This window comes from Ostrea edulis, chromosome 6 (genome assembly GCF_947568905.1).
Source record: "Ostrea edulis chromosome 6, xbOstEdul1.1, whole genome shotgun sequence".
Classification (NCBI taxonomy): domain Eukaryota; kingdom Metazoa; phylum Mollusca; class Bivalvia; order Ostreida; family Ostreidae; genus Ostrea; species Ostrea edulis.
The window spans coordinates 40,333,941-40,349,082 of record NC_079169.1 but is presented as its reverse complement, the minus strand read 5'-3'; the positions used below and the strand labels follow the sequence as shown (position 1 = coordinate 40,349,082).

At 36.0% G+C, this 15,142-nt stretch overlaps 1 long non-coding RNA gene across 1 annotated transcript in view; it reads right to left on the bottom strand.

Annotated features, from left to right (window-relative positions):
* The window catches only part of LOC125646550 (uncharacterized), a 31,609-nt gene extending 18,494 nt beyond the window's left edge, over positions 1–13,115 (bottom strand). Inside the window, exons 1-2 of the long non-coding RNA XR_007359744.2 lie at positions 12,914–13,115; positions 10,906–11,054 (exon numbers count right to left, since the gene is read on the bottom strand). This is a non-coding gene — a long non-coding RNA (uncharacterized LOC125646550). The remainder of the gene's footprint in view (positions 1–10,905; positions 11,055–12,913) is intronic.
* Positions 13,116–15,142: the final 2,027 nt, after the last annotated feature.

Below are 15,142 nucleotides of genomic sequence, written 5' to 3'. Positions count from 1 at the left end.
CCGGTTATATCAAATAAAGACTATTCATTCTCTCATTTTTCAGTGCCATAAATCTCGGTCATGAAACAAGTTAATGATTTGAATTTTATATATGTTATAAATACTATAAATGTCTAGAGTATATTTAAATATTTTTGTAAAATTCATTTCCGGTCGTGAGATATGGGGTGGACATATTCAAACCTTGTCTTTTCACTTTCTCAATAATGAATATAGATAGACGCTTGAAACTTCTAGAGTTGATCAACTAACATTAGTCCAATGTACACATACATTCAATTTTTTCATCCGTCGCTTCCGGTCTCTACCGGAAGTATTTGAAAAAATGTCGATTTTCCGATTTCTTCGAGTCTGGATATATTTTCTTGATATTTTCAGGAATAATGTCTGATGAAATGACCTTGCTATAATTATTTTTGTTTTTACAAAATTCACTTCCGGTCGGAAAATATGGCCGATTTTCTGTTTCTCAAAAGGAATTTTGTCCAGCATTTTACTTCGAAAAGGTAAAATATAGGTTCATCAAATATTCAGGGATGATCAATCTCCGTTTGTAAGCGTGCAGTAGGGGGTTGAACATGTCGACCCTCACTTCCTGTCGTCACCGGAAGTGAGGGAAAGAATCGCAAATTTCAAACTTTTTCCTTTAAATTGAAACCTATACTAGTTTATTAACTCTCTTTCAAAGTGTCAAAAGAATATTGACTCTGTCGGTAGTCAAAACGACTACTTCCGGTTTCTTGATAAAATACCTTTTTACTTTTCGTCTTTTTGTCCCCATAAATCTCGCTTATATTTGAAGTCTTTCATATGATTTTCACATGTCTTAATAAAAGTATCAACTTCTAAAGTTTTGATAATTTTGTTTTTCAAAATTGACTTCCGGTCGGTAGTAACCTATTACTTTTTCTTTCTTTAGTCTACTTCTTTTTGTTGAGAACTCTTTCAGATAGAGACGTGAAATTCTCAGGGAATATCAATAGTAAAGGGTCACTCTCATTTATAGGAAAACGCATCTGAATAGTACTTCCGGTCGTCACCGGAAGTTACGAGAAAGGAGTAAAAATTTCGATAATACATTTCTCATTCATTGTTAAGGCACATTTTCTGATACATTTAAATGGTTTTTGTAGGAATAGAAAGCTCTTAACCGGAAGTGGTCTAACGGAAGACCTACTCATTACTAGTAATGAGTGTCTAGTTATTATTATTATTATTATTTTGACCAAATTTTGTGCAGGAGTTTTCTCGAAAACTATACAGTGGTTTTCAGTCAAACTTTCAGGAAAAATGCATTATATTATGAACTTTGTTTATCACAAAGAAAATTGGGAAAATTCCATTTCGGTTCCAAGTTATGGACAATTTCCTGATTTTCAAATGGAACTTTGTCCGCGAGTGATCTCAGGAACGGCTGAAGATATGAACTGGAGAGTTATTAGAGATGATAGAACATGACTTATAAATTTGTAGAATCACTATTTCGTACGTCGTCATCACTTTCGGTCGCTACCGGAAGCGAATTTAAAAAATGGATTTTTTCAACTTTTTTGTTTTTTAATGTTTTTCTTTGATAAGGGTAAGATAAATAGAGACCCTTTATAGAATGCTGAATATGATATTTGTTTTTAAATTGATCAAACCAAACTCTAGATATTCGTAATTTTCTTTTTGAAGCGAGGTCCTCGATAGCCTAATGGTTAGCGTAGTGGATTTTCATGCGGGCGACCCGGGTTCAATCCCCCAGATTACTCGAATATTTTTTCCCCACTTTATAACAAATGAAGAATTTAATGTTATCTACTGGACACGGAAAGAACGGAAGACCTTCTTGTTGCCATGGCAACAAGTTTCTAGTTATTATTATTTTTTTTTTCCCTTTCGTCTCCGAGACCTTTGGATGGATTTTCCTGAAACTTTCACAGATTATAGAAAACGATGGTAGTTCGAGGCAATTTTTTCACTTTTTCAAAATTCACTTCCGGTGGCAAGATATGTCCAATTTCCGTCTTTTTACAAGACATCTTGTCCAGCGTTTTTCTCAGAAACGGTAAAAGATAGAGTCACCAAATTTTCAGAGTTAATAGATCTCAATTTGTAGGCATGCAGTAGGGGGTTAAAAATGTCGGCCGTCACTTCCGGTCGTCACCGGAAGTGATTAAAGGAAACATGAATTTCAAATTTTTTCTTTCAAATTGAAACCTATTTCGGTCTACTATATCTCGTTCTAATTCTCAAAAAATGTTGACCCCACCGGAAGTCTAATCTCCAACTTCCGGTTATATCAAAGAAAGCCTATTCATTCTCTCATTTTTCAGTGCCATAAATCTCGGTCATGAAACTAGTTAATGAGTTGAGTTTTACATATTTTATAGACACTATAAATGTCTAGAATATCATCAAATATTTTTGTAAAATTTACTTCCGGTCCGCAAATACGGCTTATTAGCTGTTTTCGTTGTCCAGCGTTTTTCTCAGAAACGGTAAAAGATAGAGTCACCAAATTTTCAGAGTTAAAAGATCTCACTTTGTAGGCGTGCAGTAGGGGTTTAAGAATGTCGGCCGTCACTTCCGGTCGTCACCGGAAGTGATTAATGAATAATAAATGTTATAGACACTATAAATGTGTAGAGTTGATTTAAATATTTTTGTAGAATTCACTTCCGGTCGTGAGATATGGGGTGGACATATTCAAACCTTGTTTTTTCAGTTTTTCAATAATGAATATAGATAGACGCTTGAAACTTGTAGAGTTGATCAACTAACATTAGTCCATTGTACGCATACATTCAATTTTTTTGTCCGTCACTTCCGGTCTATACCGGAAGTATCTGAAAAAATGTCGATTTTCCAATTTCTTCGAGTGATTTCTCAGAGATGGCTGGATATATTTTGTTGAATTTTTCAGGAATAATGTCTTATGAAATGACCTTGCTATAAATATTTTTGTTTTTACAAACTTCACTTCCGGTAGGAAAATATGGCCGATTTTCTGTTTCTCAAAAGGAATTTTGTCCAGTATTTTTTTTGGAAAAGGTAAAATATAGGTTCATCAATTATTCAGGGATGATAAATCTCCGTTTGCAGGCGTGCAGTAGAGGGTTGAACATGTCGACCGTCACTTCCAGTCGTCACCGGAAGTGATTGAAAGAATGGCAAATTTCAAACTTTTTTTTTTAAATTGAAACCTATACTAGTTTATTAAGTCTCTTTCATCGTGTCAAAAGAATATTGTCTCCGTCGGTAGTCAAAACGACTAATTCCGGTATTTTGATAAAATACCTTTTTACTTTTCGTCTCTTTGTCCCAATAAAATTGGCTTATATTTTAAGTCTTTCATATGATTTTCACATGTCTTAATAACAGTATCAACTTCTAAAGTTTTGATAATTTTGTTTTTCAAAATTGACTTCCGGTCGGTAGTAACCTACTACTTTTTCTTTCTTTAGTCTACCTCTTTTTGTTGAGAACTCTTTTAGATAGAGACGTGAAATTTTCAGGGAATATAGACAGTAAAACGTCGCTGTCATTTATGGGAAAACGCATCTGAATAGTACTTCCGGTCGTCACCGGAAGTTACAAGAAATTAGTAAAAAATTCGATAATACATTTCTCATTCATTGTTAAGGCACATTTTCTAATATATTTAAATGGGTTTCGTAGGAACTGAAAGCTCTTTACCGGAAGTGGTCTAACGGAAGACCTACTCATTACTAGTAATGAGTGTCTAGTTAAGGTCTTCCGTTACCAACGGAAGACCTTCTAGTGATTGTACTGTTTATTATTAAGGTCTTCCGTCTCAACGGAAGACCTAATAATGATTCTTATGTTTCTTTTCCTCTATTATTAGGGTCTTCCATCTTCATCGGAAGAATCTTCTATTATTCTATTGTTGATTTTTCACTTTTCTTTTTATTATTAGGTCTTTCCACCTTTCTGTGGAAAGACCTTTTGATATTGTTCTGTTTATTAGGTCTTTCCACCTTTCTGTGGAAAGACCTTTTGTTATTGTTCTGTTTATTAGGTCTTTCCATCTTTCTGTGGAAAGACCTATTGATATTCTTCTGTTTATTATTATTATTATTATTATTATTATTTTTCCTCCCCGTGATTTTGAGTTTCAACATTTATCGAAAAGATTTATAGTCCATAAGAATGTACTCCTTAAAAGATTTTGGCAGTTCACCCTGCGTATATGAACTTTGACCCCTCAAGGAGTTATTGCCCCTTTTGCAATAAAAGGTTGTTATCGCTACTCCTCCGAAACCGAACACCGTAAAGATACCAAACCTTCACTAATGTCTTCGACTAGTCAAGGAGACTCTTCAATCTATTCATTGCGAAATGATTCTTCGACCCCTTTTATGAGTTATTGCCCCTGAAAATTTTTGATTTTTACAAATAATTGAAAAAATTTAAAACCATTTATCCTAGAGACATGGGACTAACTGCATTAGAATCTTCATCCTTTGACCTTTTGATTTATATCAAGGTCAAAGGTCAAGGTCATTCAAAATATGAGAAATTTAGCTCTTTTTATATCTCTTTTGTCTTTCAACATATACTACATATCATTGCATCTTTAGTATGTCCTTTTAAATCTATTTTAAAGATTTAATTTCTGTACCTTAAGACTGACCCTTTTAAAAGTTATTGCCCCTTAGAGTATTAACCTTGTTATCGCTACTCCTCCGAAACCGTACACCGTAAAGATACCAAACCTTCACCAATGTCTTCGACTAGTGAAGGAGACTCTTCAATCTGTCATTGCAAAAGGATTCTTCGACCCCTTTTATGAGTTATTGCCCCTGAAAGTTTTTAATTTTTACAAATAATTGAAAAAAATTAAAACCATTTATCCTAGAGACATGGGACCAACTGCATTAGAATCTTCATCCTTTGACCTTTTAATTTATGTCAAGGTCAAAGGTCAAGGTCATTCAAAATATGAGAAATTTAGCTCTTTTTAGATCTCTTTTGTCTTTCAACATATACTACATATCATTGCATCTTTAGTATGTCCTTTTAAATCTATTTTAAAGATTTAATTCCTGTACCCTAAGATTGACCCTTTTAAAAGTTATTGCCCTTTACAGTATTAACCTTGTTATCGCTACTCCTCTGAAACCATAGACCGTAGATACACCAAACCTTCACCAATGTCTTCAACTATTCAAGGAGACTCTTCAATCTATTCATTGCAAAAAGATTCTTCGACCCCTTTTATGAGTTATTGCCCCTGAAAATTTTTGATTTTTACAAATAATTGAAAAAATTTAAAACCATTTATCCTAGAGACATGGGACCAACTGCATTAGAATCTTCATCCTTTGACCTCTTAATTTATGTCAAGGTCAAAGGTCAAGGTCATTCAAAATATGAGAAATTTAGCTCTTTTTATATCTCTTTTGTCTTTCAACATATACTACATATCATTGCATCTTTAGGATGTCGTTTTAAATCTATTTTAAAGATTTAATTCCTGTAACCTAAGACTGACCCTTTTAAAAGTTATTGCCCTTTACAGTATTAACCTTGTTATCGCTACTCCTCTGAAACCATAGACCGTAGAGACACCAAACCTTCACCAATGTCTTCAACTATTCAAGGAGACTCTTCAATCTATTCATTGCAAAAAGATTCTTCGACCCCTTTTATGAGTTATTGCCCCTGAAAGTTTTTGATTTTTACAAATAATTAAAAAAAATTAAAACCATTTATCCTAGAGACATGGGACCAACTGCATTAGAATCTCCATTCTTTGACCTTTTAATTTATGTCAAGGTCAAGGTCATTCAAAATATGAGAAATTTAGCTCTTTTTAGATCTCTTTTGTCTTTCAACATATACTACATATAATTGAATCTTTAGTATGTCCTTTTAAATCCATTTTAAAGATTTGATACCTGTACCCTAAGACTGACCCCTTTAAAAGTTATTGCCCCTTACATTATTAACCTTGTTATCGCTACCCCTTTGAAACCATAGACCATAGAGACACCAAACCTTCACCAATGTCTTCAGTTTCTCAAAGCACAACTTCAACATATTCAGTGTGAAATGATCCGCTGACCCCTTATATGAGTTATTGCCCTTTTATGTGTTTGTGCCAATCGTTAACTTTTAAACGGATAATCATAGAAACATGGGACCAACTGCAATGTGATCATTGACCTTTGACCCTGAATATTAGGTAAAGGTCAAAGGTCAAAGTTACTTCAAATATTGAGAATTTAGCTCTTTTTATATCTCTTTTGTCTTTCAACACACATCATTTTTCATTGCATCATTAGTATGTTCTTTTAAAACCAATTAAAACATCTTTCTTGGCCCTTAAGCCGGGCTCCTTTAAAAATTATTGCCCATCTTACAAATAAAGCTTGTTATCACTAGTCCTTCGAAACCGTTAACCCTGGAGATACCAAACCTTAATCATTAATGTTTTGTAATGATTTAGTAGACTCTTCAATCTATTCAGTGCGAAAAGATTCACCAACCCCTTTAAATAGTTATGGCCCCTGAAAGTTTTCCAAGTTTACATTGACTTGAAAGTTTTTTGGCCTCATTTGACCTACTGAAGAATGGATCAAGATTGAAGGTCAAGAAACAAATCCAGAAAAGGTGGAAAGACCTCTAATTGTTCACGAACAATTAGGATTACTAGTTATTATTATTATTTGTCTTCTTTTCTTTCCGCCGCGAGAAGCTCTTGACGTTTTAAGACTTATCGAAAAACAATTTAGACCATCATATTTGAAATCTCGAAACATGCTCAGATCTCACCCTGCGTATTTGATCTTTGACCCCTAACGAACTTATGGGACTTTACGCAAAAAACCCTTGTTATCGGATCACCTCGAAAACCGTAAATGATAAGAGCATGAAACTTTCACTAAATTCTTTAGTCTATCAAGCTGAAGCGTTGTAATGTTTACTTTTAAGTTTTCGGTGATCCCTAAAGGGAGTTAATGGCCCTGAAAGTTTACGATTTTTACGGAAAAATTCAAAACTCCTAAAATATAAGTCGTAGAAAGACGGAACCAACTGGAATGGAATACTTGACCTTTGACCTTGAACATCAGGTCAAGGTCAAAGGTCAAGGTCATCTGGAAACTTTAAAAATAAGCACTTTTCATACAGTTAAAAGCATAGAAAGTACAGAAAAAGTGTTGTATGCACAAGTAGTCACAAACCAACTTATTCCAACGCATTGCATTACGACTCTGAACTTTGACCTTTCTTCAATTTACAGCGACTTGCGTAAAAACCATTGTTATCACTACAGTATGGAAACCGTAAATGGGACTAACACGAAATGTTCACTAAACTTATTGCCTGACCAATTGTACAAGATGACTTCCGTTTTTGATGGTTTCTCGATCCGTAACGGGAATGAATGCCCTTGAAAGTTTTCGATTTCGCATAGAAATTTACAACTCCTAAAGTATTTGTCGTAGGAAGACAGGACCAACTGAAGTGACATCCCTGACCTTTGACCTTGAAAATTAGGTCAAGGTCAAAGGTCAAGATCATCTAGAAACTTTGAAAATAAGCAATTTTCACACCGTCTAAAGCATATAAAGTACAGATTAGGTATAATATGCACAATAAGTCAAGAACCAACTTAAGTCAATGCATTGCATTACGACTCTGAACTTTGACCTTTGTTCGATTTACAGCGACTTGCGTAAAAACCATTGTTATCACTACAGTATGGAAACCGTAAATGGGACGAACACGAAATGTTCACTAAACTCATTGCCTGATCAATTGTAAAAGATGACTTCCTGTTTTTGATGATTCGTTGATCCCTAACTGGAATTAATGCCGTTAAAAATTTTAAATTTAGCGTAGAAATTTACAACTCCTAAAGTATTTGCTGTAGGAAGACAGGACCAACTGAAGTGACATCCTTGACCTTTGAACTTGAAAATTAGGTCAAGATCAAAGGTCAAGGTCATCTAGAAACTTTGAAAATAAGCAATTTTTATACCATCTAAAGCATATAAAGTACACATTTTTTTGTATTCAGAGACATTGTTTGAATGTCTGAAAAGGTGGAAAGACCTCTAATTGTTCGCGAACAATTAGGATTACTAGTTATTATTATTATTATTATTATTATTTGTCTTCTTTTCTTTCCGCCGCGAGAAGCTCTTGACGTTTTAAGACTTATCGAAAAACAATTTAGACCATCATATTTGACATCTCGAAACATGCTCAGATCTCACCCTGCGTATTTGATCTTTGACCCCTAACGAACTTATGGGACTTTACGCAAAAAACCCTTGTTATCGGATCACCTCGATAACCGTAAATGATAAGAGCATGAAACTTTCACTAAATTCTTTAGTCCATCAAGCTGAAGCGTTGTAGTGTTTACTTTTAAGTTTTCGGTGATCCCTAAAGGGAGTTAATGGCCCCGAAAGTTTACGATTTTTACGGAAAAATTCAAAACTCCTAAAATATAAGTCGTATAAAGACGGAACCAACTGGAATGGAATACTTGACCTTTGACCTTAAAAACCAGGTCAAGGTCAAAGGTCAAGGTCATCTGGAAACTTTAAAAATAAACACTTTTCATACAGTCTAAAGCATAGAAAGTACAGATAAAGTGTTGTATGCACAAGTAGTCACAAACCAATTTATTCCAACGCATTGCATTACGACTCTGAACTTTGACCTTTATTCGATTTACAGCGACTTGCGTAAAAACCATTGTTATCACTACAGTATGGAAACCGTAAATGGTACGAACACGAAATGTTCACTAAACTTATTGCCTGATCAATTGTAAAATTGTAAAAGATGACTTCCTGTTTTTGATGGTTTCTCGATCCGTAACGGGAATTAATGCCCTTGAAAGTTTTCGATTTCGCGTAGAAATTTACAACTCCTAAAGTATTTGTCGTAGGAAGACAGGACCAACTGAAGTGACATCACTGACCGTTGACCTTGAAAATTATGTCAAGGTCAAAGGTCAAGGTCATCTAGAAACTTTGAAAATAAGCAATTTTCACACCGTCTAAAGCATATAAAGTACAGATAAGGTATACTATGCACAAGTAGTCAAGAACAAACTTAAGTCAACGCATATCATTACCATTCTGAACTTTGACCTTTGTTCGATTTACAGCGACTTGCGTAAAAATCATTGTTATCACTACAGTATGGAAACCGTAAATGGTACGAACACGAAATGTTCACTAAACTTATTGCCTGATCAATTGTAAAAGATGACTTCCGTTTTTGATGGTTTGTCGATCCGTAACGGGAATTACTGCCCTTGAAAGTTTTCGATTTCGCATAGAAATTTACAACTCCTAAAGTATTTGTCGTAAGAAGACAGGACCAACTGAAGTAACATCCCTGACCTTTGACCTTGAAAATTAGGTCAAGGTCAAAGGTCAGGGTCATCTAGAAACTTTGAAAATAAGCAATTTTCACACAATCTAAAGCATATAAAGTGCAGATTAGGTATAATATACACAATATGTCAAGAAGCAACTTAAGTCAATGCATTGCATTACGACTCTGAACTTTGACCTTTGTTCGATTTACAGCGACTTGCGTAAAAACCATTGTTATCACTACAGTATTGAAACCGTAAATGGTACGAACACGAAATGTTCACTAAACTTATTGCCTGATCAATTGTAAAATTGTAAAAGATGACTTCCTGTTTTTGATGATTCGTTGATCCCTAACGGGAATTAATGCCCTTAAAAATTTTAAATTTAGCGTAGAAATTTACAACTCCTAAAGATTTTGTTGTAGGAAGACAGGACCAACTGAAATGACATCCCTGACCTTTGACCTTGAAAATTAGGTCAAGGTCAAAGGTCAAGGTCATCTAGAAACTTTGAAAATAAGCAATTTTTATACCATCTAAAGCATATAAAGTACATTTTTTTTGTATTCAGAGACATTGTTTGAATGTCTGAAAAGGTGGAAAGACCTCTAATTGTTCGCGAACAATTAGGATTACTAGTTATTATTATTATTATTTTCCTGCCGTCCAAAAAAATTTTCGTCTTAAGACTTATCGAAAAACTTTAGAGTCCATCCTATAGCACTTCTTGAGAAACGAATACATTTCACCCTGCGTCATGGAACTTTGACCCCTTACAGAGTTATCGGACCTTTTAGCAGAAATCATTGTTATCGCTACTCCTTTTCAACCGTAAAGGATAAGAGGATGAAACCTTTGCTGAAGCATAGAGGTCATTAGTAGAAGCAAAGAATTTCAAATGAAGGGATTCGGTGTCCCCTAAAGGGAGTTAATGCCCCCTCATGTTTTGCGATTTGTCCCTTACAAATTGACGACTCTTAAAGTCTTCGTCGTAGAGAGACGGAACCCACTGGAACGGGTTGGGTGACCTTGACCTTTGACCTTGACCTACTTTTTCAAACTGAGGTCAAGGTCAAAGGTCAAGATCACACTTTCTCTCCCATGGGTTCTAAAGTTTGACCTTGAAAGTGGGTCAAGGTCAAAGGTCAAGCATCCAGGGGCCAGTCTCCACGAGTAAGGCCAACCCACCCATCACGCCTGTCGTCCCCAAGGAAGAAATCCCCCACCCTTCAAGTGATCTGTCTGTGATCAGCTGTTTCAATACACTATTTTGACCGGTCTCATGCCATGCAACAATTACAGGATTCTTTCTAGCTAATCTGACCTACACCTACACATCTGACCTACACCCATTTCTTCCATTTCTTGACTGTCTTGTCAATCAAACATGAATTCCATTTACATTCATGAAAAGACATAGGCCAGATTCAATTGTCTGCCTGCATCAACATAAAGACTAAGTTTTTTTTTTATAATGATGATGCAACTTTACTTGACAGTTGAACTCATTGACATTCCATCCTGACTGTCATTGTAAACAAATAAACACTTACCTGCAGGATCAGATGGGATGCAGTACTCCTATTCTCCGTTCAGATATCCTTCATGCACTCAGACACTTTCTAATTCACCGGCCGCCATTTTGGTTGTTTGTTGTCAAAGCCTATAAATCCGTATATGCATGCCTCCTTGGGTGAATTGACTGAAAGACATTGTCTCCGTGAATTAGAACACATAGGATGAGCCATTACAAACTGTATATTCAATTCCACAATCCACAACACACACGGTCAAATCCAGTGCATCTTCACAACATCTGACAACATGAGGCTTGTAGACTCCCAGCATGCACCAGCAGTTACTACAATCTAGGAAAATGGCACATCCGGTTTCTTTGCACCTCCAAATATCCTATATAACAGGTCCAAAGTCACCCCAAACACCTGCACAAGTCCCATTACACTTTTACCTGATATGTGCATATGTGCTGGCTACCCAACACCCACACCCCTTTTCTCCCTCAAATTTGACGGGTACTTAATGCGAAACCAAGCATTGAACACACCTCAACACTCAAATTTAGGCGGCAAATTTGAATTTCTTTTCTAGCCAAATCAAATTTTTTTTTTTATTTTTTTTTTTTTTTGTGAGGGTGGGGTGGGGGTAGAGGGGGGGGGGGGGCTTCTAGCATTTCAACACTACTGAAAAACCGCTAGAAGGTGGAAAGCCCTCTAATTGTTCGCGAACAATTAGGATCACTAGTTATTATTATTTTCCTGCCGTCAAAAAAAAATTTCATCTTAAGACTTATCGAAAAACTTTAGAGTCCATCATATAGCACTTTTTGAGAAACGAATACATTTCACCCTGCGTCATGGAACTTTGACCCCTTACGGAGTTATCGGACCTTTTAGCAGAAATCATTGTTATCGCTACTCCTTTTTAACCGTAAAGGATAGGAGGATGAAACCTTTGTTGAAGCATAGAGGTCAATTAGTAGAAGCGAAGAATTTCAAATGAAGGGATTCGGTGTCCCCTAAAGTGAGTTAATGCCCCCTCATGTTTTGCGATTTGTACCCAACAAATTGACGACTCCTAAAGTATTCGTCGTAGAGAGACGGAACCCACTGCAACGGGTTGGGTGACCTTGACCTTGAAAAGTAGGTCAAGGTCAAAGGTCAAGGTCATCCAGAATGGCCAGAAAATGGCACTTTTTATACGCTCTTTCATGCTTCAGATAGCATCGAAATATCACATGGGTCAGCATGGAATTCTTGACTGGTCTCGGAATCATGAATTATAACTCTGAACTTTGACCGCTCTGCGAATGTCAGCGACTGAAGGTCGAAAACCCCGTTATCGCTACTCCTGCTAAACTGCAAGTCGTGGAGACCCGAGACCTTGACCGACGAATTCAAGATAAAACACTCTCACACAGAGAAGTTGACCGAGGGAAACCGAGAACCCTGAAGCACGGTTCTCGCCCCCCGAAAGTCTCCGACGTCGTCATTCGAGCCCACAACTTTTTCACGGATGTAGATAGAGACGCGGGGCCACTGGCACGAAGCCCAGTGACTTTTCTGACCTTCAAAATGAGGTCAAGGTCAAAGGTCAAAGGTCACACTTTCGCTCCCATGCTTTTTTTTAGGTTTGACCTTGAAAGTGGGTCAAGGTCAAGGTCACGCATCGAGGGACCAGTTTTCACGAGTAAGGCAAACCCACACATCACGCCTGTCGTCCCCACCCTTCAAGTGATCTGTCTGTGATCAGCTGTTTATACACTATTTTGACCGGTTTCGTGCCCAACAACAGGATTCTATCTAATCTGACCTACACCTACACATCTGACCTACACCAATTTCTTCCATTTCTTGACTGTCTTGTAAATCAAACATTAATTGCATTTGCATTCAAGAAAAGAAGATATCAATGTCTGCCAGTACATCAAAAAAAAAAAAAAGAATCAGTTGTTTTTTATGATAATGATGATGCAACTTTACTCGACCGTTGAACTCATTGACATTCCATCCCGACTGTCATTGTAAACAAATAAACACTTACCTGCAGGATCAGATGGGATGCAGTACTCCTATTCTCCGTTCAGATCACTTTCTAATTCACCGGCCGCCATTTTGGTTGTTTCTTGTCAAAGCCTAAATCCGTATATGCATGCCTCCTTGGGTGAAAAGACTGAAAGACATTGTCTCCGTGAATTAGAACACATAGGATGAGCAATTACAAACTGTATATTAAATTCCGCAATCCACAACACACACAGTAAAATCCAGTGCACAGACTCCTACCATCTTCTTCTCAACATCAACGTGAGGCTTAGACTCCCAGCATGCATGAGCAATCTCTGAAAATGTCACATCCGGTTTCTTTGCACCTCCAAATATCCTATCTAACAGGTCTAAAGTCACCCCAAACATCTGCACAAGTCCTATTACACTTTTACCTGATATGTGCATATGTGTTGGCTACCCAACACCCACACCCCTTCTTTCCCTAAAATTTTGAAAGGTACATAATGCGAAACCAAGCATTGAACACACTTCAACACTCAAAATTAGGCGGCAAATTTGAATTTCTTTTGGAGCCAAATCAAATATTTTTATTTATTTTTTGTTGTTGTTGTTGTGGGGGGTGGGGTGGGGCTTTTAGCATTTGAACTCTACTGAAAAACCGCTAGAAGGTGAGAAGCCCTCTAATTGTTCGCGAACAATTAGGATCACTAGTTATTAGGGCTTTCCACCTTTCTGTGGAAAGTCCTATTGTTATTGTTCTGTTTATTAGGTCTTTCCACCTTTCTATGGAAAGACCTATTGATATTCTTCTGTTTTTATTATTATTATTATTATTATTATTATTTTTCCTCCCCGTGATTTTGAGTTTCAAGATTTATCGAAAAGATTTATAGTCCATAAGAATGTACTCTTTAAAAGATTTTGGCAGTTCACCCTGCGTATATGAACTTTGACCCCTCAAGGAGTTATTGCCCCTTTTGCAATAAAAGCTTGTTATCGCTACTCCTCCGAAACCGTACACCGTAAAGATACCAAACCTTCACCAATGTCTTCGACTCATCAAGGAGACTCTTCAATCTATTCATTGCGAAAAGATTCTTCGACCCCTTTTATGAGTTATTGCCCCTGAAAGTTTTTGATTTTTACAAATAATTGAAAAAATTTAAAACCATTTATCCTAGAGACATGGGACCAACTGCATTAGAATCTTCATCCTTTGACCTTTTAATTTATGTCAAGGTCAAAGGTCAAGGTCATTCAAAATATGAGAAATTTAGCTCTTTTTATATCTCTTTTGTCTTTCAACATATACTACATATCATTGCATCTTTAGTATGTCCTTTCAAATCTATTTTAAAGATTTAATTCCTGTATCTTAAGACTGACCCCTTTAAAAGTTATTGCCCCTTAGAGTATTAACCTTGTTATCGCTACTCCTCCGAAACCGTACACCGTAAAGATACCAAACCTTCACCAATGTCTTCGACTAGTCAAGGAGACTTTTCAATCTATTCATTGCAAAAAGATTCTTCGACCCCTTTTATGAGTTATTGCCCCTGAAAGTTTTTGATTTTTACAAATAATTGAAAAAAATTAAAACAATTTATTCTAGAGACATGGGACTAACTGCATTAGAATCTTCATCCTTTGACCTTTTAATTTATGTCAAGGTCAAAGGTCAAGGTCATTCAAAATATGAGAAATTTAGCTCTTTTTATATCTCTTTTGTCTTTCAATATATACTACATATCATTGCATCTTTAGTATGTCCTTTTAAATCTATTTTAAAGATTTATTTCCTGTACCCTAAGATTGACCCCTTTAAAAGTTATTGCCCTTTACAGTATTAACCTTGTTATCGCTACTCCTCTGAAACCATAGACCGTAGAGACACCAAACCTTCACCAATGTCTTCAACTATTCAAGGAGACTCTTCAATCTATTCATTGCGAAAATATTCTTCGACCCCTTTTATGAGTTATTGCCCCTGAAAGTTTTTGATTTTTACAAATAATTTAAAAAAATTAAAACCATTTATCCTAGAGACATGGGACCAACTGCATTAGAATCTCCATTCTTTGACCTTTTAATTTATGTCAAGGTCAAAGGTCAAGGTCATTCAAAATATGAGAAATTTAGCTCTTTTTAGATCTCTTTTGTCTTTCAACATATACTACATATAATTGAATCTTTAGTATGTCCTTTTAAATCCATTTTAAAGATTTGATACCTGTACCCTAAGACTGACCCCTTTAAAAGTTAT